This window comes from Cryptomeria japonica, chromosome 8 (genome assembly GCF_030272615.1).
Source record: "Cryptomeria japonica chromosome 8, Sugi_1.0, whole genome shotgun sequence".
NCBI lineage: Eukaryota > Viridiplantae > Streptophyta > Pinopsida > Cupressales > Cupressaceae > Cryptomeria > Cryptomeria japonica.
The window spans coordinates 424,833,733-424,860,176 of NC_081412.1; positions in this window are offsets into that span (position 1 = coordinate 424,833,733).

Genomic DNA, 26,444 nt, shown 5'->3' on the forward strand with positions numbered 1-26,444 from the left:
CTCAAGTTCTTCTAATGGAGAATTAGACATCTCTAGGATCTTTGTTTTAAAGCTAATTACACATGAATTTCTTGTCTCAAGCTAAGGACAAGCTGACCAAGAGACTAACAAATAATGATTGAGTCTATGTCTTCTCAACATTTGCACCCTGGTTAACGTTACTTACTTAATCAAAAACATTTGCACACAATTATGTCAATAAACCCTCAAATAGTCACACATTCTCACTTGTCTATGGTTTTAGAATTAATTAGTAAATGGTTTTTATAGTCCCCCAACTTCGTATGGGATTAACATTCTCAAATAGTTTTCAAATATATTCTAGATCCCAAAATTTCGCAATTCTCTTATTATTTTGCTTACTAGGGTCTTCTAATTTGCACCCATATGATACATGTCCTAGCATATCCACCCCAAGAGGAGTTTTCTGTGGGCAACCGAAAACCCTTCATCATCTTTTGTAGTATTGTGCTTGTACTCAAAATGATTTGCAATGGATGTATGATTTTTTTAGCCCATAAGGTCTAAATTGTTCACATAATGCAATGTCTTTTTGGGGGATAGGGACAATTTCCTTTCCTAGCATCACCATTCCATCGTCCCCTATATCATAAGAAAATGGTACTGAACATCTATATGCTTATAGATTGGAGATTCTTTTTTTACATTTGGTAGATATAAATTTTGTTATTTTCTTCTCATACTGCCATGGACGCAAATTTTTCTTTTCACTTCAAATTGTTGGTAATTTCTAACATGCCCATGCAAATTCAAATTCAAGCTAACAAGGTTAGGTGATCACTAAGAGGCCCCTTATGTTGTGACTAAGGTGTCATCTTCACCACCTTCATGTGCCAAATCCCTTACTAGGGCTAGATGCAAAACCATTGAAAATCCTCTTAGCACCACCCACTATTGCATTAGAGGGCCACCATTCCTTTGTCACTACTACCAATGACAACAACTTGAATGGACCTCAGCTCCACCTCAATGCTCACACACCAAAGTGGGTGATATAAACCTCCACATCTCTCATCTATGTGCTCTAAATTATATGGTTAGACCCTTCTTGATCAATGAAAATTCTCTCAACTATTGTATACTAGTTTTCCACCAAGGTCTATTCATAATCAAGTCAAGAAGATTGTAAAAATGGTAACAATGTTATTCATTATGGGTGGGAGTTTGAGAATGATGGCAAGGATTTGCCAATGACAGGTGGAACAATCCTATTGGGCAAGACCACCCTCCCCCCTATTGTCGAGACGCAGCTGTTCTGGCTCCAAAAACGTTCGTGTTATCGACACCCACGAAAAATCACAACCGTCGCTTTCACAATCAACAGTTTGTAATGTACCCGTAACTATGTGTTATGCGACTTTTCGTAGTATGTTAGTGCATTTTTGAAGCCAAAATAACCGCTGCCCTATTGTTGTTGCCTTTTTGAGTAAATTATATTGATTTTCATTTATTTATATTAATATGATAATTTGATGATTGTTTTATCTTGTCAAATCATAGACTTATTCCATTTATACTATTTTTTATTTTAAATTCACAATTTTACTCAATCCCAACTTTACCCATCCAACTTTAAAAGATAATCTCATAAAAACCACTTTTTAAAGTTTTACTTGTATTTTACCGAGTTTCAATCTATAAACCTTTCATTAAAAAAATATTTTAAACCTTGATTGTCATATCCAACCATCCCCAACGTCTTTATAGAAAACGGCGTTGAGATCAAGTTGTTAGTTATCAAAAGCTTTTTATTATTATTATTATAGTTAAGCTATTAAACTATTCTATTCAGAAAACGTACATTACGTAATTGTCGAGAAATCTCCCCGACACGTGGAACTAATAATAATAATTAAGTTGTAGAGTGCATAAACATACGGAATTTCTAAATGGAATAATTAATTATTTGTGCCTCTTTAAGGAGTTTCTATAGAGAGAATAATTTAAATGCACGTTAGGAATTTTACTACCAAACAAAATTTACGTAACGGACATCCGTATCTGATTCTTTTTAATTTTTGACTTCGACAGGTTCTTTTATATGTACAATTAATTTTTAAAATATATTCCTTAAAAGGCGTGTACTTTTTTCTCTTTCTTTATTTTTATCATGACTTGCTTTGGGAGCGTGCAAACAACTTTGTGGTATAGGCTTGTTTATTAAAAAAGTTTAAATATTGTGAAAACCAAATATTTTAAAAAAATATTTAAGTTTCATGTTGAATTTTATCTTTTTATTTGTTTATAAATAGATTATTTAGGAGATTCAATTTTTTATTTATGAATTCATGTAATTTAAATTATGAATCTTTTATAAATACAATGTTTTAAGAATTTGGAGATGGCTTATGGAGAATAAATTCATCTTTTTTTCTTAAAATTATTTATAAAAAAATATTTTGTTTCTTTTAATTTGATTTAGGGTGAAATACCAAGTAGAAATGTTCTTCTTCTAAATAACAAAAACTCAATCATTTTATTTGAAAGTTTAAAGTCATGATCCAAGTTCAACTATTGTTTCAGAAGCTTCTCAATTTTTACCTTATAGTCAATGACCACTTTTAATCCTAGCCATTCCCCAACTGAGCCACACAATAGGGGTATGGGTCCCATAGTCCCACCTTCTAAATAAGATAAATGACTGTCACTTTGATGAGGATCAACGACATGGATTAGACACGCAATTGCACAATTAAACAAAGATGCTCTTCCAAGCTAATTTTGCAATGCATGCCACAGGATGTTTTGAGGGTCCTGCGCTACACGTCATCCCAGGTGGACCGGTTGGCGACTACCAGGTGCTCTTAATTCTAGGTGGATTTTGGTGGGTCTGGCTTGCGAATGGAAGGGCCCTTTCGGCAAAAATTTTGAGGGCCGATAAAGCAATTATTTCATCTTGGCAAAAGGCCATGTCTTAGTGAGACGTAGGATTCTAGTGGGCCCGACTAGAAGATAGTGGAGGCCTTTTTGACCAAGTTTCTAAACGGGAACAAACCGACTTTTTTGTCTTGCGGATGTTATTTGTCTTGTCGATGCCTATGGAGACTTTTTGATGCCATCTCGCGTGTCCATCTTCATGCAAAATGGCAGATCTCACGATCAGGATTCAAACTCGCGGACAAGTGAAAAGTTTGAATTCTTTGCAGGTATGAGAGCATATAACATGAAGGTTGGTGATCAAGGCCAAATTTTCGATTAGATTTCACCAACTACCTTATTTGATCAACATGACAAAACTAGGACTTCTCCTAGTTTTTGCCAAAATAATAGCTTTGCTCCAACAGCAGGTGGGAATTTCCCTAATGCTTACCCCCCACCCACCCCTACTCAGCCCATTCAGCCTCAACTCAGTGAGATATCCCATCTTGTTGAGTCTTGGATGTCAAAGGCAAGTTTTAAAATAGAAAACTCAATGTTGGATTACAAAAGGCAGCTTGATGAAATCAACCAATAGCTTTGGGAGCAGCAGTAGGAGGAGGACTTTTACCAACAACAACAATAAGAGGAGATTGCTTTGCAAGCTTAACTTCAGCAACAACAAGAGTTGGAAGCCCAACAACAACATGAGGCCTTTCTTGTAGATCAACTTTGTTCTACAAGGGAGGAAGAGATCAAACAGTTGGTGGCCCTAGAGGTAAAAAATCATGCAGGCAAAGGCCTCTGCTCCTATTTCCCCTAAAACAAGATTTCCAAGTTTCAGATAGGGGAGCCCTCCTAGATCTTTTGAGGAGCCTATCCAGGAGAACTCTAAATTCATTATCCCAAGTTTCATGGGAATACCAACTATGGATGTGCAGGAGCCTATTTTCCAGGCTCCTCATTGGTCTAGCCTTGTTGAGATCCTGCTTTGTAAGGATGGACCTATTGTTTGGAGGGTAGATGGAACTCATCCTCCCCACATATATACTAGGCGATCTATTGCTAATGAAGATGGCATTGAGGAGTGTGATATGTTGCAGGAGGAGCCAAATGATGACCCATTCCAACCACAAATCACCACACAAGAACAAATATGCAGTAAGGAGGAAGATTTGGTCATCTCTTTTGATCACCTTCCTCCCTTGATTGAGGATGAAGAGGAGCTCTCTTCACCCAGACCTATGATGGACATCGTGCAGGAGCCTTTATTAGTGATAGAAAATCATGAGGACTGTGGGGCAATGGGAGATCCCAGTTCTTCCCCCATTCCCATATTTATAGACCTCCAAGAGAGTTGTAGTAGTGCCCAAATCAATCCCACTTTCTTTAAAAGTGAAGAATTGCTGGAAGATTCATTTTGGGATGATTTGGAAGGTTTTTGTTCAGATTTGGACATATTGCAGCCTTGTCAAGTTCAAGTCTAGGAGTAGACAAGTGAGGACTCTCAAGTTTTTAAGAGTCAAAAGGATGACTTACAGGAAATTATTGTTCAAAGTGAATAAGAACACAAATCAAAGATGATTGATGAAGATATAAATTCTTAAATATTTGAATTTAAAAATTATGAGGTTGAGGTAGAACATGTAAAGGTTGATCATGATTTGAATGATCACATGTTCTCAAATATCTTTGATTCCTTTTGTTCCAACCTTAATGATGAATTCATGTGCTTAGGAGGGGAGCAATCTAATTAGCATAATCATATTTTGGTGGAGGAGACAGTTGAACCTGAGCAGGCTAGTAGTGGTGGCTCAATTTTTGTCATATCAAGAGGCTACCCAGTTAGATATCTCTTCACTATTGGGGCCAAGCATGAAGTTGCAGAACCACATGCCCAAGCTAAAAGTGAAGAATAGATTAGAATTGCGCTTGATCCAACTTTTAGTGTATGTATGTTTGTTTGTGAGTAGCCGGGCTTCCTGCAACTAGCATTAGTTTTGCCCTTCATCCTCCAACTTTATATTTTGTTTCAGAGCCATGGAAATCACCCTTCCTTGTTTAGAGAGGGAAACTACTTTAATCAATCAGTGAATGGTTTTGTTTAACAATTTTAAGATTGGTTGGTTAGAGTAGGGTAGGTTAGGTTTTCTTTCCTCCAAGTGCCTTAGCACAATGTTTTTCATTTCATTTTTTTCCCCTTATGTTGTAATAAGTGCATGTGCACACTCTGCTCTTGCTAGAATAGCATAAATTTTGTAATCCAAGTTGCAGAGGTAGAAAGTATCTATTTTTGTTAAAGTCCTGACTATATGCCCAATAGATACTCTTCAGGATACTAATCTTGTGCCAAGAAGTCTTGCCACCCCCTCCGAGTCACCAAAATGTTGACCCTTTTTTGTCAACTTAGCTGCAGGTCCAATATGAGAAAAAAACATATTTTTTTGCATAACCTATGTGTTATGCATTTCTATTAGCATAATGAGGGGGTCTCTTTTTGCAAGTGCATCTTTCGGGCTCCAGGTTCATTTTTTTGTTTGATCGGTCCTGATAGTCAAATCATGTAGTTTCCACCGGTTGGAGAGTCCTAGGTTCATTGCGGGATCGACCTCGTTTAACCGATTATTGACTAGCAGTATTTCTTATCGCATTGTTGCATCATACAAGAACAATTCTATTCTTTCATTCCCCGTTCTGATGTTCTTTTTTTGCACGACTACGCAATATGGGATGTGGGACCTTTCAACCACGCAACAAGTCATCACCCAAGTGGACTAATGAGCATTTGTCTCACGGATAGCTGGTGATGAGGTGGGCCCAACGTTCCTGTGCTATTCATTGTCTTAATGGAGAATTATTTATATTTGATCTGATGGGCATGATCATCTGGCGATTGTGCAATTGATTGAATATGTGCATGAAGCCTAACTGTGCAATGCCAATGATGAAGTGGCATGTAGGACCCACAATGGATAATAGCATAGACTTGGACCGATAACAACATGGACACATAGGCAGTTGAGCCACATAACAGGGATATGGGTCCCACAGTCTCGACTTCTAAATAAGATAAATGACGGTCACTTTGATGAGGATCAATGACATGGATTAGATGCACAATTGCTCGATTAAAGAAAGATGATTTTCCAAGCTAATTCTGCAATGCCGTAGGATGATTTGAAGGTCCTGCATGACATGTCATCCTAGGTGGACCAGTTGGTGACTGCCAAGTGGATTTTGATGGGTCTAGCTTACGGATGGAATGGGGCTCTTTTGGCCAAACTTTTGAGGACCAATAAAGCAATAATTTCATCTTGGCAAAAGGCCATGTCTTAGTGAAATGTAAGATTCCAGTGGGCTTGACTGGAAGATAGTGAAGGACTTTTTGGCCAAGGTTATAAACAACAACAAAGTGACTTTTTTGTCTTACTGATGTCCTTTGTCTTGTAGATGCCTATGGAGAATTTTTGATGCCATCTCGCGAATCCATCTTTAGACAAAATGGCAGATTTGATGGCCAAAATTCAAGCTTGCGGACAGGTGAAAAATTTGAATTTTTTACAGGTGTGAGGGCGCATAACACAAAGGTTGGCAATCAAGGCTCGGTTTTTAATTAGATTTCACTTCAACTACCTGATTAGATCGCCACTACTCCAGAATTGATGTGCAAGCCAATTTTTGATGTTGCCCATGCCTCTTCAATGCATTTTGAAGAGTTTCTTGCCTTTGTCGTGCCACCGTGATGCATCTATTGCAGAGATGTCTTCTCCAACAACCCTTTTTTCCTCTTTTAGGATGATGACCACTTGCAGAGTTGTCCTTTCATGCCATCGAATCCTTGATATGATCTTCTCTACTCTGATATTTTGTAACCTAACTCGGGTTAGGGTTACGGTTTCTATCTTCAGTTTGATTTGAGTTATGCCTAAACTATAAAGGCAATTTTGTAACCCTTTCTGGGGATCTTTTTTTTCTTCTTTTGCCGAAAACTATGTTTCTCTGCACTTATAAATTTTTCCTTGCTTTTATATAATAGAACTAGTTTGTTTTGCCTCCTTTCAATTCTTATAATCTCTATAATGCTTTTACCTCGCTATCTAAATGCATTCTCTTTTGTTTTTTATTAGTATAAGTGATTGTGTTGATCCCTTGTTGATGTCATCTGTGAGTTGGATTAGTTCCTCCTACTGTCTTACAAATTCCAACCTTCACATGGCTAAGGGAGCTAATTAGGATAGAAATTTGTTCATGTTTTAGGTAGTTTCTATTGATGTTCAATGCAGTCATAGGTAGGAATCTATCACAATTTCAATCTGGGTGCAAACAACATTTTCCCTCTATCAATATCCCTTTCCTCTTTCTCCCTTTTCCTTGTCAGATCAATAAATTAGGCATTCACGTGTTGGGTTTGTCCAACACTTTGCATCAAATTGAAAGGAAGCTAGCCTTCTCTGAAGATTCAACCTCACAACATCTCAAGGTCCCACACTTGAGAGGTTTTTTCCATGTTTCACAAGGTTAATGATCAAGGTTGATCATCATAGGGTGCAACTTTTGTGACAATTTTGTTTGGCACGCCCGGTGGGATAGAACCAACTAGTTCTAGTTTAGGCTTTCTTATCTTTTGTTGATAGTTGGTATGTCTATCTACAAATCAGATTTTGGAGGCAACATCCTACATACCTGGTGACTCTACACAAAGATATCTACTGGTTATAGTAGTCTAGAGCTCAAACAACTAAAGATCTGGTGTTCTCTTCAGTTTTAAGCCTTTGGAGGCATCTTTTCTTCAAGCACTTGACTTCAAGACAAATCCTAGTGATCTTGGTATGTCACCTTTTCTCTATGATAGGGCAGATCTTTTGTCCTTTTCATAGCATTTTATGTAACAAGGATCATATTTTTAATGCTTCAATATGAGCTCCTACCATGGGTGTGACTTTTATTCACCCCCATTTTTTGAAAATACCAATCAGCCTCCCCCATTCTATCAACATGAACAAAGTAGGACTGCTCCTAGTTTTAGCCCAAATAATGGCTTTGCTCCAGCAACAAGTGGGAATTTCTCTAACTCTTACCCCCCACCTACCCCTACTCAACCCTATCAGCCTCAAATCAGTAAGATATCCCTTCTTGCTGAGTCTTTGATGTTAGAGGCAATTTCAAAAATGGAACACAATGCTAGATTATAGAAGGCAACTTGATGAAATCAAGCAATAGAATTGGGAGCATTAGTAGGAGGAGGCCTTTTACCAACAACAACAACAACAAGAGAAGCTTTATTATCAATCTCAACTTCAGTAGAAACAAGAGTTGGAAGCCTCTTGTTGGAAGCCCACCAACAAAATGAGGCCTTTCTTGTAAACTAGATTGCTTCTACAAGGGAGGAAGAGATCAAATAGTTGGTGGTGCTAGAGGTCAAAATCATGCAGGCAGAGGCCTCTACTCCTATTTTCCTTAAAAGAAGTTTTCCAAGTTTTAGACAGGGGAGCCCTCCTAGATCTTTTGAGGAGCATGTTCTTAAGCAGTTTCACCCTTATGAGGAGCCTATCTAGGAGAACTCTAAATTCAATGTCCCAAGTTTCATGGGAATGCCGACTATGGATGTACAAGAGCCTATTTTTAAGGCCCCTCAGTGGTCTGTCCTTGTTGAGATCCACCTTTGTAAGGATGGACCTATTGTTTGGAGGGTAGATGGAACTCATCCTCCCCACATATATACCAGGCGGCCTACTGCTGATGAAGATGACATTGAGGAGACTGAGATGCTGTAAGAGGAGCCTAATTATGACCCACTGCAGCCACAAATCACCACACAAGAATAAATATGTAGTAAGGAGGAAGATTTGGTCATCTCTTTTGATCACCTTCCCCCCTTCATTGAGGATGAAGAGGAGCTCTCTTCACCAAGACCTATGGTGGACATCCTACATGAGCCTGCATTAGTGGAAGAAAATCATGAGGACTGTGGGGCAATGGGGGATCTCAGTTCTTCCCCATTCCCATATTTATAGACCTCCAGGAGAGTTTTAGCAACACCCAAATCAATCCCACTTTCTTTAAAAGTGAAGAAGGATTTCTACAAGATTAATTTTGGGATGATTCAGACGGTTTTTATTCATATTTGGACATGTTGCTGCCATGTCAAGTTCAAGTCCAGGAGCAAACAAGTGAGGACTCTCAAGTTTTGGAGAGTCAAAAGGATGACTTGCAGGAAATTGTTGTTCAAAGTTAACAAGAACACAAATTAGGGATGATTGATGAAGATATAAATTCTTAAATCTTTGATTTTTAAAATTATGTGGTTGAGGTAGGGCATGCAAAGGTTTATCATGATTTGAATGATCACATGTTCTCAAATATCATTGATTCCTTTTGTCAACCTCAATGATGAGTTCATGCCCTTAGGAGGGGAGCAATCTAATTAGCATAATCAGATTTTGGTGGAGGAGATAGTTGAACCTGGGTAGGCTACTAGTGGCGGCTAACTTTCTGTCATATCAAGAGGCTTCCCAATTAGATATCTCTTCATGATTGGGGCCAAGCATGAAGTTGCAAAGCCACATGCCCAAGCTACAAGTGAAGAGTATACCAACAATGTGCTTGATCCAACTTTTAGGGTATGTACGTTTGTTTGTGAGTTGTAGGGGCTCCTACAACTAGCATTAGTTTTTCCCTTCATCCTCCAGCTTTGTATTTTGTTTCAATGCCATGAAAATCAGCCCTCCTTGTTTAGGGAGGGAAGCTACTTTGATTAATCTGTGAATGGTTTTGTTTAACAATTTCAAGTTTGGCTGGTTCAATGAGTAGGGTAGATTAGGTTTTCTTTCCTCCAAGTGCCTTAGCATAATGTTTTTCATTTCAAATTTTTCCCCTTTTATTGTAATAAGTACATGTGCACACTCTGCTCTTGCTCAAATATAAAAAAATTGTAATCCAGGTTGCAGGGGTAGAAAGTATCTATTTTTGTTCAGGCCTTGACTCTATGCCCAATGGATACTCTTTAGGTACTGATCTTGTGCCAGGAAGGCTTGCCACCCCCTCCGAGTCACCAAAATGTTGACCTTTTTTTGTCAACTTAGTTGTAGGTCCAATTTGAGAAAAAATCCTAACTGTTTGCATAACCTATGTGTTGTGTTTTTAGCAACATAATGAGGGGGTATCTTTTTGCAAGTGAATCTTTTGGGCTCCAAGTTTGGTTTTTTTGGTTGATTGGTCGTAGCAGTCAAATCACTTAGTTTCCACCGGTTGGAGGGTCCTAGGTTCATGGCGGGACTGACCCCCTTTAACTGGTTACCGACTAGCAGTGTTTTGTATCGCATTGTCACATCAGATAAGAACACTTCTATTCTTTTGTTCCCTATTTCGATGTTCTTTTTTTTGCGTGATTATGCGGCATTTGATGTGGGACCCTTTCTCCCACGTGACAAGTCATTGCCCAAGTGGAATAATGAGCATTCACCTCATGGATAGCTAGCGATGAGGTGGGCCAGGTGTTCTCGTGCTACTCACCACCTTAATGGAGAATCATTTTTATTTGATCTGATGAACATGATCATCACACGATTGATTAAACATGCACATGAATCCTAAATCCACAACACCACTGATTATGTGGCATGTAGGACCCATAATGGATAATGGTGTGGACTTGAATCGATAACAATATGGACACATAGGTAGTTGAGCCACGTAATAGATATATAGGTCCCATAGTCCCAACTTTTAAATAAGATAAATGAAGATTACTTTGATGAGGATCAACAAATTGAATTACATGCACAATTGTGCGATTAGACAAAGATTCTCTACCAAGATAATTCCGCAATGTCGTAAAATGATTTGAGGGTCCCGCGCAACACATCATCCGAAGTGGACCGATTGGTGACTAAGAGGTACTCTCAATGCAAGGTGGATTTTGGTGGGTTCGGATTGCAAATGGAAAGGGGCCCTTTTGGCCAAACTTTTGAGGGCTAATAAAGCAATTATTTCATCTTGGCAAAAGGCCATGTCTTAGCGAAATGCAGGATTCTAGTGGGCCTTGCTGGAAGATAGTGAAGGCCTTTTCAGCCAAGGTTCTAAAGGGCAACAAAGCAACATTTTTGTCTTGCTGATGTCCTTTGTCTTGCTGACATCTATGAATACTTTTTGACGCCATCTCCCATGTCCATCTTCACGCAAATGGCATATCTAATGGCTAGGATTCACTCATGGATAGGTGGAAAGTTTTAATGCTCTACAGGTGTGAGGGTGCATAACATGAAGGTTGGCCATCAAGGCCCGATTTTCTATCAAATTTTACTCCAACTACCTGATTCGATCGCCATTACTCTAGACTTGATGTGCAGGTCAATTTTTGATGCTGCCCATGCCTCTTCAAAGGATTTTGAGGACTTTCATGCCTCTATCATGCCACCTTGATGCATCTATTGCAAAGATGTCTTCTCATGCAACCCTTTTTGCCTCTTTTAGGATGATGAAAACTTGCAGAGCTTTCCTTGCATGCCATCAGATCCTTGATTTGATCTTCTTCTCTTCTTTGATATTTTGTAACCTAACCTTATTGTTAGGGTTAGGGTTTTTATCTGAGTTATGCTTGAACTATAAAGGCAATTTTGTAACCCTTTTTGGGGATTTTTTTTTTCTTTTGCAGAAAACTATGTTTCTATGCACTTGTAAATTTTGCCTTGCCTCTACATTAATAGAACTAGCTTGTTTTGCCTCCTTTCAATTATCATAATATGTGTAATGCTTTTACCTCATTATCTAAATGAATTCTCTTTTGTTTTTTTTGAGTATAAGTGATTGTGTTGATCCCTTGTAGATGTCATCTGTGAGTTGGATTAGTTCCTCCTACTATCTTAAAAAGTCCAACCTTCACTCATGCCTAAGGGAGTTACTTAGGATAGAAATATGTGCATGTTTTAGGTAGTTTCTATTGATGTTCATGATGGACATTGTTTCTGCTAGGATATGTTATTGTATTTGATGTCAACATATTCCCGTGTTCCGATATTGCAGAGAGCTGGTTTGGTTGTTTCAATTGGTATGTTGCAAATGTACTTGCAAGGATTTGTGATTTAGTAATGAAGTATCTCTAGTTGATTCAGTGTTGGTTTCTTGATGATATGTGGTGATTTGATCAGGTTATAGATTTTGGTATGAGGATTGGTTTTTCTATGTTCAGTGTTGTACTGTTATGGTATTTGACCCGTTGTGCTCCTGGATGATTATATCTTGAGTTGCGGATTTACAAGTGTTTGTAATGTTCATGTGTGTCTTCAATTCAGATGGTTCATGATTTGGTGCTCCACAAGTTATCTTTCTAGTCCTAGTTTCCACTGTTGAGTGTTCTTGAGTATCAACATGTTGATTGATGAAGATTTGCTTAAGTGGTGTTGGTGCATCTATTGCGGATGGTTCTAACGTGCTTGTTGGTGTTTCCTAATCGTGTCCTATTTGTTTTTCTAGTCCACATTGATCATTTTGTGCGTTAGTGAAGATCTTATGGGTTTGGTGACGTTCTTCATGTTGTGTGACATTTTCAATGGTGTAGCGTGTTGTGGATGATCTTGGCAAGATTTTCGGTGGTGTTGCATGTTCGTGGATTTGATTATGGGTCCATGCTATGTCATCATGACATTGTATTGGTCCGGTGGTTGATCTATGTATTGTGTGATGTAATTTTGTAATTAGGTCTTAAGGGTTGAGCCGACCTTGTAGTCAAGTTTGATGATTTGTATAAATAGGTGTCATATTCATGTAATTTGGATATTGGTGTTGTGTTTTCATTATCAGAGAGTGGTGTATGTGCAAAAAAGTGAATTCATCTTTCGGTGAGAAGTGTAGAGCAAAGAGTGTTGCAGCTCTGCAGACAAATGTGCTTAACCAAAATTGTCATCATGCATTTGGAGATGCTATTCTTTAATTTCATCTAATTCCGATTATTGTCCAATCTTTATAAGGTAGTGAGCCTTCCTCAGAGTTGTATCCCTTCTCATTTTTTACCAGTGAGCTCTAGGTAGTGTGCATGAATGCATGTGCATTCCCCATTGTAATATTTTCACATACTACTACAGAGTATCATCTTATTGTAGGTAGGTTCTCATCATGGTTTTCCCTTAACCGGGTTTTCCACATCAAAATATTCGTGTTATGTATGTTGTTGTTATTGTGCTTATCTTTGTTCTTGCTGCAATTGATCATTTACGAAGTTGTGCTTAAATTGTATGATCCAGTGAAAACTAATTCATCACCCCTTCTTAGTTTTCCTTCATTGTTGTTGCCAACAATTGGTGTCGGAGCTAGATTCCCCAAAAGAAGCTTGATTGCTTGAGGAGATCCAGGATGATCACCTATGTTTTCAAGAAAGAGAGTCTGAGATTTGATGGAAGCAATTACATTTTATGGAAGGACCAAATGGAGTGTCATTTGAAGTGTCTTGGAGAAGAACATTGGAAGATTACAAAGAATACCTAGAATGTTCCTCAGAATGGACTGGTAACTACTAATGAGTTCAAGGATGCTAAACATAACACAAGAGCTAAAGAAGTATTGCTGAGTGCCCTGACCGATTCAGAGATGACTAATGTAATGGGATTGCAAACTGAACATGAGATCTAGGAAAAGTTAGAGACCTTTTATGAAAGAGATAAACATGCCAAAGTTGCTAAACTTTAGAGTTTGAAAGTAAAGTATGAGATGTTGAAGATGGGAGATGATGAGAAAATATCATCCTTCATGGCTAAAGTAAATGACCTTGTCATGAACATCAGATGTGCTGGTGGAATTTTTGAATAAGATGAGATTGTTGCTGAAGTGCTGAGATCCTTTTCTTCTGCTTACAAATCTAAAGTCGCTACTATTGGTGAGATCTATACTGTGACCATTGTGACAAGAGACTATTGGCAACAACAATGAAGAAAACTAAGAGGGGGGGTGTGTGTGAATCAGTTTTCAATGGATCTATAAACTTAATCACAAATTCAGATTTGATAAACTACAACAAAAACATAGATAAGAAAATTGAAAGCACGCACAACACACAACACCAAGATTTTGACATGGAAAACCTGGTTAAGGGAAAAACCACGGTGGGAACCTACCCACAATAAGATGATACTCTACAGTAGTATGTGAAAATATTACAATGGGGAATTCATATACATTCAGGCACATTGCATAGAGCTCACTGCTCAAAAGATAATGACCTGAAAGGCTACAACCCTTAGGGAAGTCTCATTGACTTACAACAAGATTTAGACTACAATCCAGAAGGAATGAACTAAAAGAATAGCATCTCCAAATGCTTGTTTATATTTCCAGTTAAGCACAAATGTATGCTCTGCAATACCAATCACTTCTCAATCACAATGCCAAAGGATGAATCACTTGTTCACACATGCACCACTCTTTGATAAGGCAGACACAACCTCGATACTTAAATTAAATGAATATATCACCTATATATACAATTCATCAACCTTGACAACAAGGACGACTAAACCCTCAACTCACAATTACAAAATTACATCACATGATACAAAGATTGACCACTAGACCAATATAATGATTTACATGACATATCATGGACCTAATTCAAATTCACAAATGATCAACTCCACCATAAATCACACCAAGATCAACCGCAACACGCTAAACCACCAGAAATACCGCATAACACGAAAACCATCACTAGATCAGAAAAACCACTAATAAATCATATAATGATCAATGCGGATCATCAAAACAAATAGGAAAATATTAGGAAACACCAGAAAGAATGTTAGAATCATCAATAATAGCTACCCCAACACCACTTATCAAATCTTCATCGATCAACATCTTAGAACTCAAGAACACAACCAATCGGCAACTGTCACGAAGAAAGATAACTTGCAGAGCACCAAATCACGAACCATCTGAAATGAAGATACACAAGACCATCCCAAACAATATCCCAAAAGATCACCACAAGATCTGATCACACCGGAATATACCAGAGGAAATACTGAACTCTACAAAGTACCAACACAACAAAACAAAACTGCAAACCGGATCATAAGATCTTCCCAATTTGCAATCACCAAAGCAAATCAAAGGAGTATATTGATATCAATGAAAACAACATATCCTAGTAGAAACAATATCCAACATAGACATGCTGGTTGGTAAACTTGTTTCTTTTGAGTTCAATGAATTTGGAGAATCACATGGTAAATCTTAGAATGCATTTAAAGCCTCTATATCCAGGAAGCAGAAGTATGATCCGGGAGAAAGTTCATCTAGGGTTTCCATTTATGAAAGAGAAATGAGAGAGATGGAAGAATAGGAAGGAGAGTTGGAAGAGCTTGAAGCTCTTATTTCTCGAAGATTGCCTAAGGGAGCCAGTAAGTATGATGGGAAGTTACCTTTGAAATGTTTCTCATGTAATAAGATAGGACATTTTTCTTCTAGGTGTCCTAAAAGAATGTCAAAGTATGATAAGCATGATAAATTTGATAAGCATGATAGATATGAGAGGCATGACAAGTATGATAAGCCTAATCAGAAGTACAAATATTAGAAGAGATGTTATGCTGCTGGTGAAGGTGTGATAGATGAAGAGTCTGAGAATGGGAATCCAGAAGATGAATTTGTATTTATTGCTATCAAGGAAGATGATCCGGTACTATTAAATTCTACAAGCTACATTGTTGAGGATAAAGCTTTGGTTGCTAAGATTGAAGAGAAAGATGAACGGGTAATTGACAATGGTTGTTCACTTCATATGACAAGTGATAAAAGTAAATTTGTGAATATGGAGAAGTATGATAGTGGTAAAGAAAGATTTAGAGATGATAAAGATTGTGTAGTTCATGGTAGGGGTTCTATTTATTTTGATGGTAGCCATAATAGTGATGATGTCTTATATGTTTAAGGTTTTAAGCATAATATTTTGAGTGTTGGATAGATGATTGATAAGGGATATGATTTACAATTCAAGAATGGTAAATACAATATTCTGAATGCCTCCGGTATAGAGATTGCATCAGGAACTAAGACTAAAGTTAATATCTTTCATTTGAATGCTGGTGAGAAAAGTTGTTTGATTGCTCATATAGATGAAAGTTGGTTGTGGCATAGAAGGATGTGTCATGTTAATTTTGACTGCATGATTAAGATAAGTTCTACTCAAGCTGTTAGAGATTTGCCTAAGATTGTGAAACCTTCTAATCTGGTATGTAAAGAATGTCAATTGGGAAAGAAAACAAGAATTTAATTTAAGAACAAATTGTACACATCTAATATATTATTAGATATTGTGCATATTGATTTGTGTGGTCTTACATGAGTGATGACTATTCTATAATGATGTGGGTTACTTTTCTAAGGGAGAAATCAGAAGCACTGGAGAAATTCAAGATATTCAAAGCTAAGGTGGAGATAGAGACAACATTAAAGCTGAAATGTATGAGATCTGATAGAGGAGAATTCACATCCGGTGAGTTTGATTCATTGTGTGAAAAGCATGGAATTAGAAGACAATTATCTGCTCCTAGAACCCCTCGGTAGAATGGAGTTGCCAAAAGGAAGAACAAAACTATTTTGGATGTTTCTAGGACTATGTTGATTGAAGGGGATGTTGTGAAGACATTTTGGAGAGAAGTTGTTAGCACTATTTTTTACAAATTCAACTAGGTGCATATAAAAGGTGATTCTAGTAAGACTCCTTATGAGTTATGGTTTGGTCATGTTCCTACTGTTAGATATTTTAGGGTTTTTGGAAGCAAATGTTATATCAAAAGAGATGAGGATATAGGAAAGTTTGATGCAAGATGTGATGAAGGAGTCTTCTTGGGCTATTCTACTAAGAGAAAGGCCTACCGGTGTTACAATAAGAGGTTGAAAAAGATAGCAGAAATTGAAAATGTGAAGGTTGATGAATGTCATGGAAAGAAAATGAGAGCATGTGGATATGAGTTTGATGATCGGGATGTTATTTCAAAGCTAGTGCATATTGAGAGCCTAAGGTAAAATGGTCTGGTAGAGATAGTTAATCTAGATATTATTGCTACTGGTGAAGAAGTTCAAGAACCTGAGAATCAGAAGACTCCAAGGTATGTGAGATTACATCATTCAGAAAATTAGATTATTGGTGATAAAAATAAAGGTGTGATGACTAGGAGAAGGATTGTTGTTGATGTTTGTTTCCAAAATTTAACCTAAAGATGTTGCTGAAGCTTGCAAGTATGAGAATTGGATAAAAGATATGGAAGAAGAGTTGAATAAAATTGAGAAGAATAATACACGAGAACTTGTTCTGAGACCAAAAGACAAGAATGTGATTGGTACAAAATGGGTATTCAAAAATAAATTAAATGAAGATAGTAAAGTGGTTAGAAACAAAGCAAGATTGGTATGTAAAGGATGCTCATAGATGGAAGGAATTGATTATAAGGAGACTTTTTCTCTGGTAGCTAGAATTGAAGTTGTTAGATTACTTGTTGCATATGATGCTTATAATAATTTCAAGGTATATCAGATGGATGTGAAGTCATCCTTTTTGAATCATGATTTGGAAAATGATGTCTACATTGAGCAACCAGATGGGTTTTCATTATCATATGAAGGAGACATGGTATCTAGATTGAAGAAAGCATTGTATGGACTTAAACAAGCCCTTAGAGCTTGGTATGCTAGATTGTATAGGTATTTGATGAAGTTTGGATCCTGTAAAGGTACTGCTGATAGTAACTTATACTTTAAGGTTGATAATGATAACATTTTGAGTGTTGAAGTTTTTGTTGATGATATTATTTTTGGAGGAGATGGTGATTTGAGTATGAGGTTTGCTGATGATATGCAAAAAGAGTTTGAGATGTCTATGTGTAGACTCTAAGTCTCCTTTACCCTTTCGGGGGGTTAGCTTCTTTTTGTTTTCCCAAGCCTTATTCCTTTTATGCCCGAAGAGTTTTTCCCCCCCATGTCCATGTGGTAGCATGAATCATAGTGTTTGAGATCCTCTTTTCCCTTTTCCAGGAAGCTGAGTGGTGCTGACATGTGGCAGTGTGCCTTTCTCGCTATCTTGGTGGGCCCACGTTTTTGATCCTGCGCGTTCATAATTTTTCACCCGCACCACGTGGCAGTTCCCCGCGAGGTACTCTATGCCTTTTTGTTGCATCCCCAGGATGCTCCCTCCTACTACCACATTGGAAATGATGCAACTTGTGAGTGTGGCTATTTACTGATATGAGGAAATGGATTTTTGGTCACTAGTGGCTTGCGGTTGCAAATTCCTTTAATCTAATCCTCCATTAGAATATTTGATTGGCAGTTGCACGAGAGGCTGAATCATTTTTTTGTTTTAGCTCATGGGAAGTTGTTTCACAATTGCTAACGACACTGCCAGCGATGCTTGCTGTTTTAAATCCGCTCTCTGTTTTCTCTGTTGGGCTGTTGGTCGAGACTTATTTAAGGGATGTCTTTTGCTTTTGTAGGGGTTCAAAAAATTAGAAGGAAGAAGATAGATAATTGACTGGTATAATTACACCTTTAATTTGTAGTTATGCATTGGAGACTCTAATCAAATTGTGTGTTTGGCCTTTTATGATAATTGTGCTTCTGTACAAAGACTTGTTTCTATGCAATTTTGTAATTCCGTATGACTTTAGAAATATATGTCATAAGACTCTGTAGATTGAATTATGTTTTTATGAACTTGTTATCTAGTGGATGAATGTTATGTATTGCTTTATGTCAAATGAGTTATTGTCTATGTTTCATTTTCAAATTTATGGGCATGTAGATTGTTGAATGGGCCTTAGAGTTGCATGCTTCTGAAGTTATCTTTGTGCCTGAGTTATAAAATCATCTCAACACATCGCTACAATGTAGTTTTGCTTTCAGTTATTCTCTCTATCCCTTGTCACCCCCCATATATGAAGAGTTGGCTTCTAAAATCCCTGAGTTCACTCAGTGGATATGCGCAGGTCCCCATCACTCAGTTTCCCATAAGGCTGTAATACAACTTGATCAATGTGATGAAGCTTTCTCCGAGACCACTCGTGCCAGTTATCCCAGAGTTGACAAGACAACCTTCTGAGCTATCATCCCCAAGCACCTCTGCCCCTTAATCTATGTATATTTACCCTAATGCTCAACAAGTGAGTACTTCCGCCCCCTCTGCTCTACCTGTGGAAGTAAATGATATGAAAACTTTCTCAGAACCTTTGCCAACAAAATCATCAGCCTCAAGAGGCAACAAGCTCCTTCTAGACCCCCTTTCTAAATTTACCAAGGAGGGAGACCTCCTTACTAGCCAAATTAGTATCAGGGTGGCACAAGAGCGAACCAAGAGTAACCTAATAACCATCTCATCCCCGTGCTGACCCATTTGCAAGACATTCCCCCTAATCAAAACAAAGAGTTGATTGCTAGCCAAAATAATCTAGCGGATGATACCAACTCCTGGTACTTTCGTTGCAATGATGCCCACATGCCACATAATTTACCGAGAGGAAATTTACAGCAGAAGGTTGCAGAGTAGAGAAGTCAAGGAATCACCCTAGATGCTGGGGTCTATGCCTCTCCTGAAATGAATAACACCTCACTAACTACTCAAATGCAAGGTATGTCAATAAAACAAGAAGTCAAGATTGCCCCAGATCACACCCTCTTTTCATGGACGGAGGACAAGGATGCAGTCCTCACAAACAATGCTTCCACATCATCTACCCAGATGTCGCAAGTACAATTTGATTAAAACCTTCATTCCAAGCATCAATTTATAGGGGAAGCCATGGTCCAATAGCCAAAAGCAAATATAGAGAGGCCAGCAGAACAACTTGTCATGCTCACCAAATCTCAAAACAAAAAAGGTTTCACACCTTACAGGGCTAAGGATCCAAAGGATTCTGAGGCAGGAGCATCCCCGACCTTTGAGAAATCTTGCATCAACCAAAAATATTTCCTTTCAGTTTAGTTCTTGTTTAGTTCAGTATGCAATTTTCTATGTTCTTACCGGTTGGTACTAGTAGTTGCTTGCTTTTCATTGTAGATCCTATTTTTGGTTTTTGGGCTGGTTCATATTCTTTATTCCATATTATCAGTCCATTTAGATTCTTTTCTGGTCAGTTATCACTCCTGGTTGACTGTTTCTGGGTTTCAGGACAGTTCTTGTGCGTATCGGTTAACTTTCCTTCATTACCGGAGCTATTCTTGGCGTATGGATCTATTTTAGGTCTTGTCCAATGTTATTTGGCATTTGGATGACCTTCCTACTATACCACACTTCTTGGTTGTTATTTTTCAGAAAGATTTCTTTAATTCTTAGGGCCGACCTAGTTACACATTTCATTTTCCTGCATTGGTAAATGCAATCTTTTATGGCTGACCCATATATGTTTTGGTGGGTATAAATATGGCACTATGTAATCATTTGTGGGGGTAGAGGAGGTAGAAGTGAGAATAAGGATTGAGATTTGCATTTTGTGATCCGGTTGATTCTTAGACTCCCAGTTGGATTGTATCTAGCTTGAAGCCTGCATGTAACTGGTTAACTACCGGATGTTCTATGATGATTGTATGATGATAACCAATTGATTGCCGGAAGTTATAAGGCAATAATATGATCTATTTCTATAATCTTTCTATGTTTTCTTGTTTCTTTTGTTGTGTTACTCTTGCTGCATAAGCCGGTTGATTCTCTTTGAGGGGTTTACCAGTTATGGCTACATCAGCTTCCATCCCTATAGTTCTTGATATAGTGGAGTAGTTGAAGAGAGCTCCTGCGAGTGTATCCCTATGGGACATTCTCATGATCCCCGAGCAGAAAGATCACCTGTGAGAAGCGCTTGATGGACATAAAAGGATACCCATAGAGCAAGTGACAACCAAAGCACCTACAAAGAGCAGTGGTCCCATTTTAGGAGGCCATCTGTGAATCTCTATTGTGCTTATCAATGAGGGGCTTGAAAGCGCCGATGACACGAGAGAAGGGAAGACAAAACCCAACCCTTTCTTTCTGACTCTCATTGTTGGGAATAAGTTGTTCCATAATTCTATGATAGATTCTGGTGCTAGCACCACTATAATGCCTAAACAGATAGTGAAGGTTTTAAATTTAAAATATGAACCCATAAATAGATGAGTCATCTAATTAGATGGGAATAGGGTCCAGACTATAGGTATTATAAAAATCCTTTTTCTAACCTTGTTTGCCTGCCCTAGCATTACAATGACTCAAGAGGTAGCAGTGATCGATATTCCCCCTGTTTTTGGCTTTTACTTGTCCCATGATTTCACCACCAAGGTTGGTGGGTATCTATCCCTAGACTAGTCTCACTTTATAATCAGAACTAGGCATGGAGCCAAGTTAAAAATATTGTCAAAGCCCCTCTATTCAAAACATATCATTGAAGAGGCCATGATAAACTTTGAAGCCGCCTAGATGTCCATCTCAGGACAAGAAATGAAGCGTGTGGAGCTGTTAGAAGATGAGGAAGTAACTGGAGACCGATTTGTGGATCAGGAAGTCTTCCTGAATGAATTTATAGATGTGGACCCTTATGGTAATTATCATGCTACCAGACTTGGGAGATATGTAATTATTGATGAATCTCAACTGATTCCTAAGGTGTCAAAGGACCCAAGGGATGTAAACCAAGAAAAAGAAGATTGAGTCTCTAAACTATGGACCCTCCATTTTGATGGAGCTTGATGCAAAACAAGATCCAGAGTGGGTATTTTCCTTACTTCACCTTCCGACTAACAAATGTTGAGGTCTTTCTATCTCCAATTTTCTTGTTCTAATAATGAGGTGGAGCATGAAGGCTTGGTCCACGGTCTAAGCCTTGTAGAGTGCCTCAGAGTCAAGTAACTATTAGTGTTAGGGGATTCAGAGTTGGTAGTCCACCAAGTTAGAGGAATTTCAACTGCTAAGCATGTCTGCATGCAGCCATACTGTCACGGAGTCTGGGACATGATTGAGAGCTTCGAAGCTTTCAATATTTAGAGAATTCCCCATAGAGAGAATGAAGTGGCTGATCTCATGGCAATCATAGGATCCCATTTTTATCCTGCAACCCAATTACTAGGAAATGAGCATTCAGTTCGAATAGTTGTGAGACCCGTCATACCAGATAATGATATCCATTGGCAAGTTTTTGAAAGTGATGAACATATAGCTATATTCATTCAATAATCCGGGGAGTTTGTGGACCAACTGCAACCCAAAGTTTTTGAGGCATATGGCGATCAGGTAATTTAGTTGAAAACAAACAAACTCCCTAAAGGTTTGATCACTCTCAAGAACCTTTTTGACTATGAAGATGCCAAAAATGACAAAAAGAAGTTCACAACAGACAAGGCAGATTACATCGAGCTCAAGTCGAAGATGGTTGGAAACTCAAAGTGGAAAAAGATGTTCCCCAACACGACAGGGAGAGACTCATCCATTTTTGTGATGAATATGAAGGGGTGATTGCATGGTCATATGATGAGCTAAAAGGTTACAATCCAGAGGTTATGCAACATACAATTGAACTGGAGGAAGGAGAAAATCCCGTTCGACAGAAACAACGTCCAGTTAATCCTAAAATTGAGTCCCTCATGTCGCAAGAGCTGCGGAAACTGATCGGTTCTAAGATCATATATCCCATTAAACACAACACCTAGGTTTCCAACTTGGTGTCGGTCCAAAATGAATGGAGATATCCACCTTTGTGTAGACTTCCATGATTTGAATAGAGCCTCCTTGAAGGATCACTATCCTTTGCCTTTGATGGAGCAGATCTTACATACGGTGGCCTAGTCTGAAATGTTTTCTATGGTTGATGGGTTTTCTAGTTATAATCAGGTCATCATTAAGCCAAAAGACTAGCATAAAACCATGTTCACTACCAAGTGGGTAACATTTGCATACCAAAAGATGCCTTTCAGGTTATCCAATGTTGGTGCTACCGTTCAAAGGGCCATGGACATAGCTTTCCGTGAGCTTATCAATAAAATTAGCCTGATTTATTTAGATTATCTAACCGTGTTTTTGAAACACAAGGAAGATCACTTTGACCACCTAGAACTGGTTTTCCATAAATGCTTAGAATTTGGTGTCTCCTTGAATCCAAAGTACATCTTTGGGGTACCACAAGGAAAGTTGCTGGGGCATGTGGTCTCCAAAGAAGGAGTGTCTATTGACCCAGATCGCGTAAAAGCCATCAAGAAGCTTCCTCTGCCAGTGAATAAAAAGGGCGTACAGTCCTTTTTAGGAAAAATCAACTTTGTTAGCAGATTCATTCCAGATTTTGTTGATATGGTAAGGCCTATCATGCTCATGCTAAAAAAGGCTATGCATTTCAAGTCGACTGCTGAAGCCAAAGAAGTGTTTGAAAAAATAAAAAGCTATTTCATTTGCCCCTATTCTGGTTAACTTGGACATGTCTCAAGATTTAATAATGTACATCTTTGCCAATGATTTTAGTATTGCTATTGTTTTAACATAGAAGGACACGGAGTCTAAAAGCGAACACCCGATCACTTTCCACTCCAAAACACTCAAAGCATATGAGATCAAGTAAAATTTTATGGAAAAGAAAGCCTTCGCCATTGTAAAAGGTTTGAAGAAATTCAGACATTTCATCGCTTGCAATAAAATGAAAGTCTATGTAGCTCACCCTACGGTCTGCGAATATATCATGGAAGGGGAGATCATAGAGAAAAGAGAAAATTAGATCACTAAGATCCTCGAGTATGACATAGATGTTAGGCCTACCAAAGTGATCCGAGGAAAAGGTCTTTGTGAGTATTTAGCTCAAGAGCCCGGTGAGCTGGAAGAAGCTTAGGATGAAACAATGCTCATGCATACATGAGCAGAGGAAGAGGGTTGGATTGTCGATCACCAATGTTTCATGCAAACCAGGGTGTTTCCCCAAAACCTCCCTGCGGAGAAGAAAAGGTTTTATAGGCTCCAAAATAATGGCTATTGGTTGTTGGATGGTGTTCTGTTCAAGCGAAATTTTGATGGAGTCTTACTCCATTGTGTTGATAGGCAGCAAGCTGAGAAAATTTTGGATGAATTCCATAGTGGCCCCTCAGGAGGTCACTTCTCAGCTCAAACCACTGTCATGAATATCATCTACGTGGGCTATTATTGGCCTTAGTTTTTCAAAGATGCATATGCTCTGATACGGGATTGTAAAGAATGCCAATTCTATGATGGAAAGCGCAAGAATGCAACTATGCCACTTAGGCCTATAGTAGTAGATTAACCTTTTTCTCAATGGGGGATGGATTTAATAGGGATAATTAATCCCGTCTCCTCCATTGGTCATAAATGGATCCTAATGGCCACAGATTACTTCACATGCTGGACAGAGGCAGTGCCCCTAAAAAATTTCATAGAAATGGAAATTGTCAATTTCCTTGAAGGGCTAGTTACGCATTTTGGTTCGCCTAAGACCATTATATCCAACAATGCTAGAGAATTCACTGGGTCCAAAGTTACCCAGTTCACCCTTGATCACAACATCTATTTAAAGACCTCATTGAATTATTACCTGCAAGGAAATGGCTTAGCTGAATCTATGAATGTAAAAATATGATTTGACTTATCAAGAGGATTGGAGTAGATCATAAAATAGAATGGCATTGTCATCTCAAAAGTGTGCTATGGGTAGATAGAGTCACCCCAAAGAAGGTGCTAAAAAAATTCCGCTTACAAGCTTGTATATGAGAAAGAGGCGCACTTCCTAATCTCATTAGAGATTCCAGTGCTGCAACTCCTGAAGTCTTTTGAACTGGAATAGAGTGAGCCTATGGAAGTAAGGCTGGCAGAACTCATAGAATTTCAAGAAGAAAGGGAGGCAGCCTTTGAGTCACTCCAAAACCACCAGCAAATCATCAAAAGATGGTTTGATAGAAAGAGTTAGGACCTCGGTTTTAAACCACGGGATCTCGTCCTAATATGCAATGAGCATGACGCTCAGCCGAGACATCATGCCAAATTTGACAGTCCATGGGAAGGCCATTCCACATTGTTGAGTGCAGAGTTTTTAACACTTTTGTGTTAGAGGACTCACAAGGTGAGCTATTAGAGATTCTAGTAAATGGAATCCACCTCAAGGCATTTTATTAAACGTTATCCTTGTGTTGTATGTAAATATTTTAAATAGTGCACTTTCTATTTTTCCGAGGTCTTTTGTCTTAATTATTTGCCCCTTTTAAATTATATTTGAACCAAGAAAAATAAAAGAAAAGGAAGGAAATAACAAGCATTTTAGTCCAAATAAACCATGATTAAGTCAAAAGTAAAGCCGTCCTTGTATTATATAGAGATTTCATTACATATTTACTTGATGCAAAATAGGCTCTTAGGCCTTCGTATTTTTGTGACAAAATGCAAAGAGATGGAAAGAAAAGAAGAGTGGTTGCAGAAAGAGGGATGGTCTAGTCATCTTCCTCGTAGTCAAGCTCGTGCTCATCATAATCGACATTGTCATCATCGTCATCTCTGTCGTTGTCTTCCTCCCCAAGGTTGAGATCCTAGTATGAATTTGAGTCAGAGAAGTGCATAACCACTTGAAGGATGGGAGGATTTTCAGGAGTGAGAATCCCCGGGAAAATATAATCCCGAAAATCAGATTACCAAGACATTCCAGTCATTGCAACCAACATATGTACCCTTACTAAGAATTGAACTGCCCACTGAGCTCTACAGCGGTGTGTCAATATGGACATCTTTTTAAAACCAAAAGGTAAAGGTAGGCATGGGACCACCTCATCTCTATCAATGAATCGCCTCAAGTCCGAAGCAGTGGGGATTCCCCAAATAGGGTCTGCATAGTGAACCACCTCCTCTAGACCACCTAAATATTTTTCATGAAAAGGCTCTTCAGTGAGTTGCAAGACAAGGTTCTTAGGCACAACTATGTCGAGCAAGGAAGCTACAAACGATGGTCTGAGATGGTTCCTAAAAAAGCAACTTGATTGCCCATGCTTACTAGCCTAATGGGGGTATCCATCATTCCTATTTTAATAAGCTACTTTAGCTTGTCCTAAAACTGCTAAAGATGATTTCACAGTATGATCAAAACTACTTCTCAAAATGGTATTTATAGAGAAGATTAGACCAAAAGCAGCTTCAATGACTTTGGCATTAGCAGAAGCTGGTGATTAATGAAGGTTTTTTCTGCACAGATTGGCCTAAATCATGCCTCCCACACAGTCTTTTTGAAGAATGTGTGAATAACGAGCTACCGCCACACGTTTGGCTGAAATATTTCCTTTTGAAGAAAATCTTAGGCAATATCTTGCATTGGTATGTGTGATAGGTTTTCATAAATGTGCCATAAAGCGGGAGATCCTTAGTCCAAGAAAATCATACAGGCCAATGCAAAAGTTTTAAAACAACAACTTCAAAAGGGATGATTGTCTTGCTCTTGAGTGAGCTGGCAGTAAGGCACGCAATATGCTAATTAATCTCGCACATATGTGTGTGTTGGCCTTTCCACGAAGTTAACTCTCAGCTAAATTATCATGCAACATGATTTTCAAGGGCTCCTTATTCTTGAAAGTGGTTATTAAAGATAGAA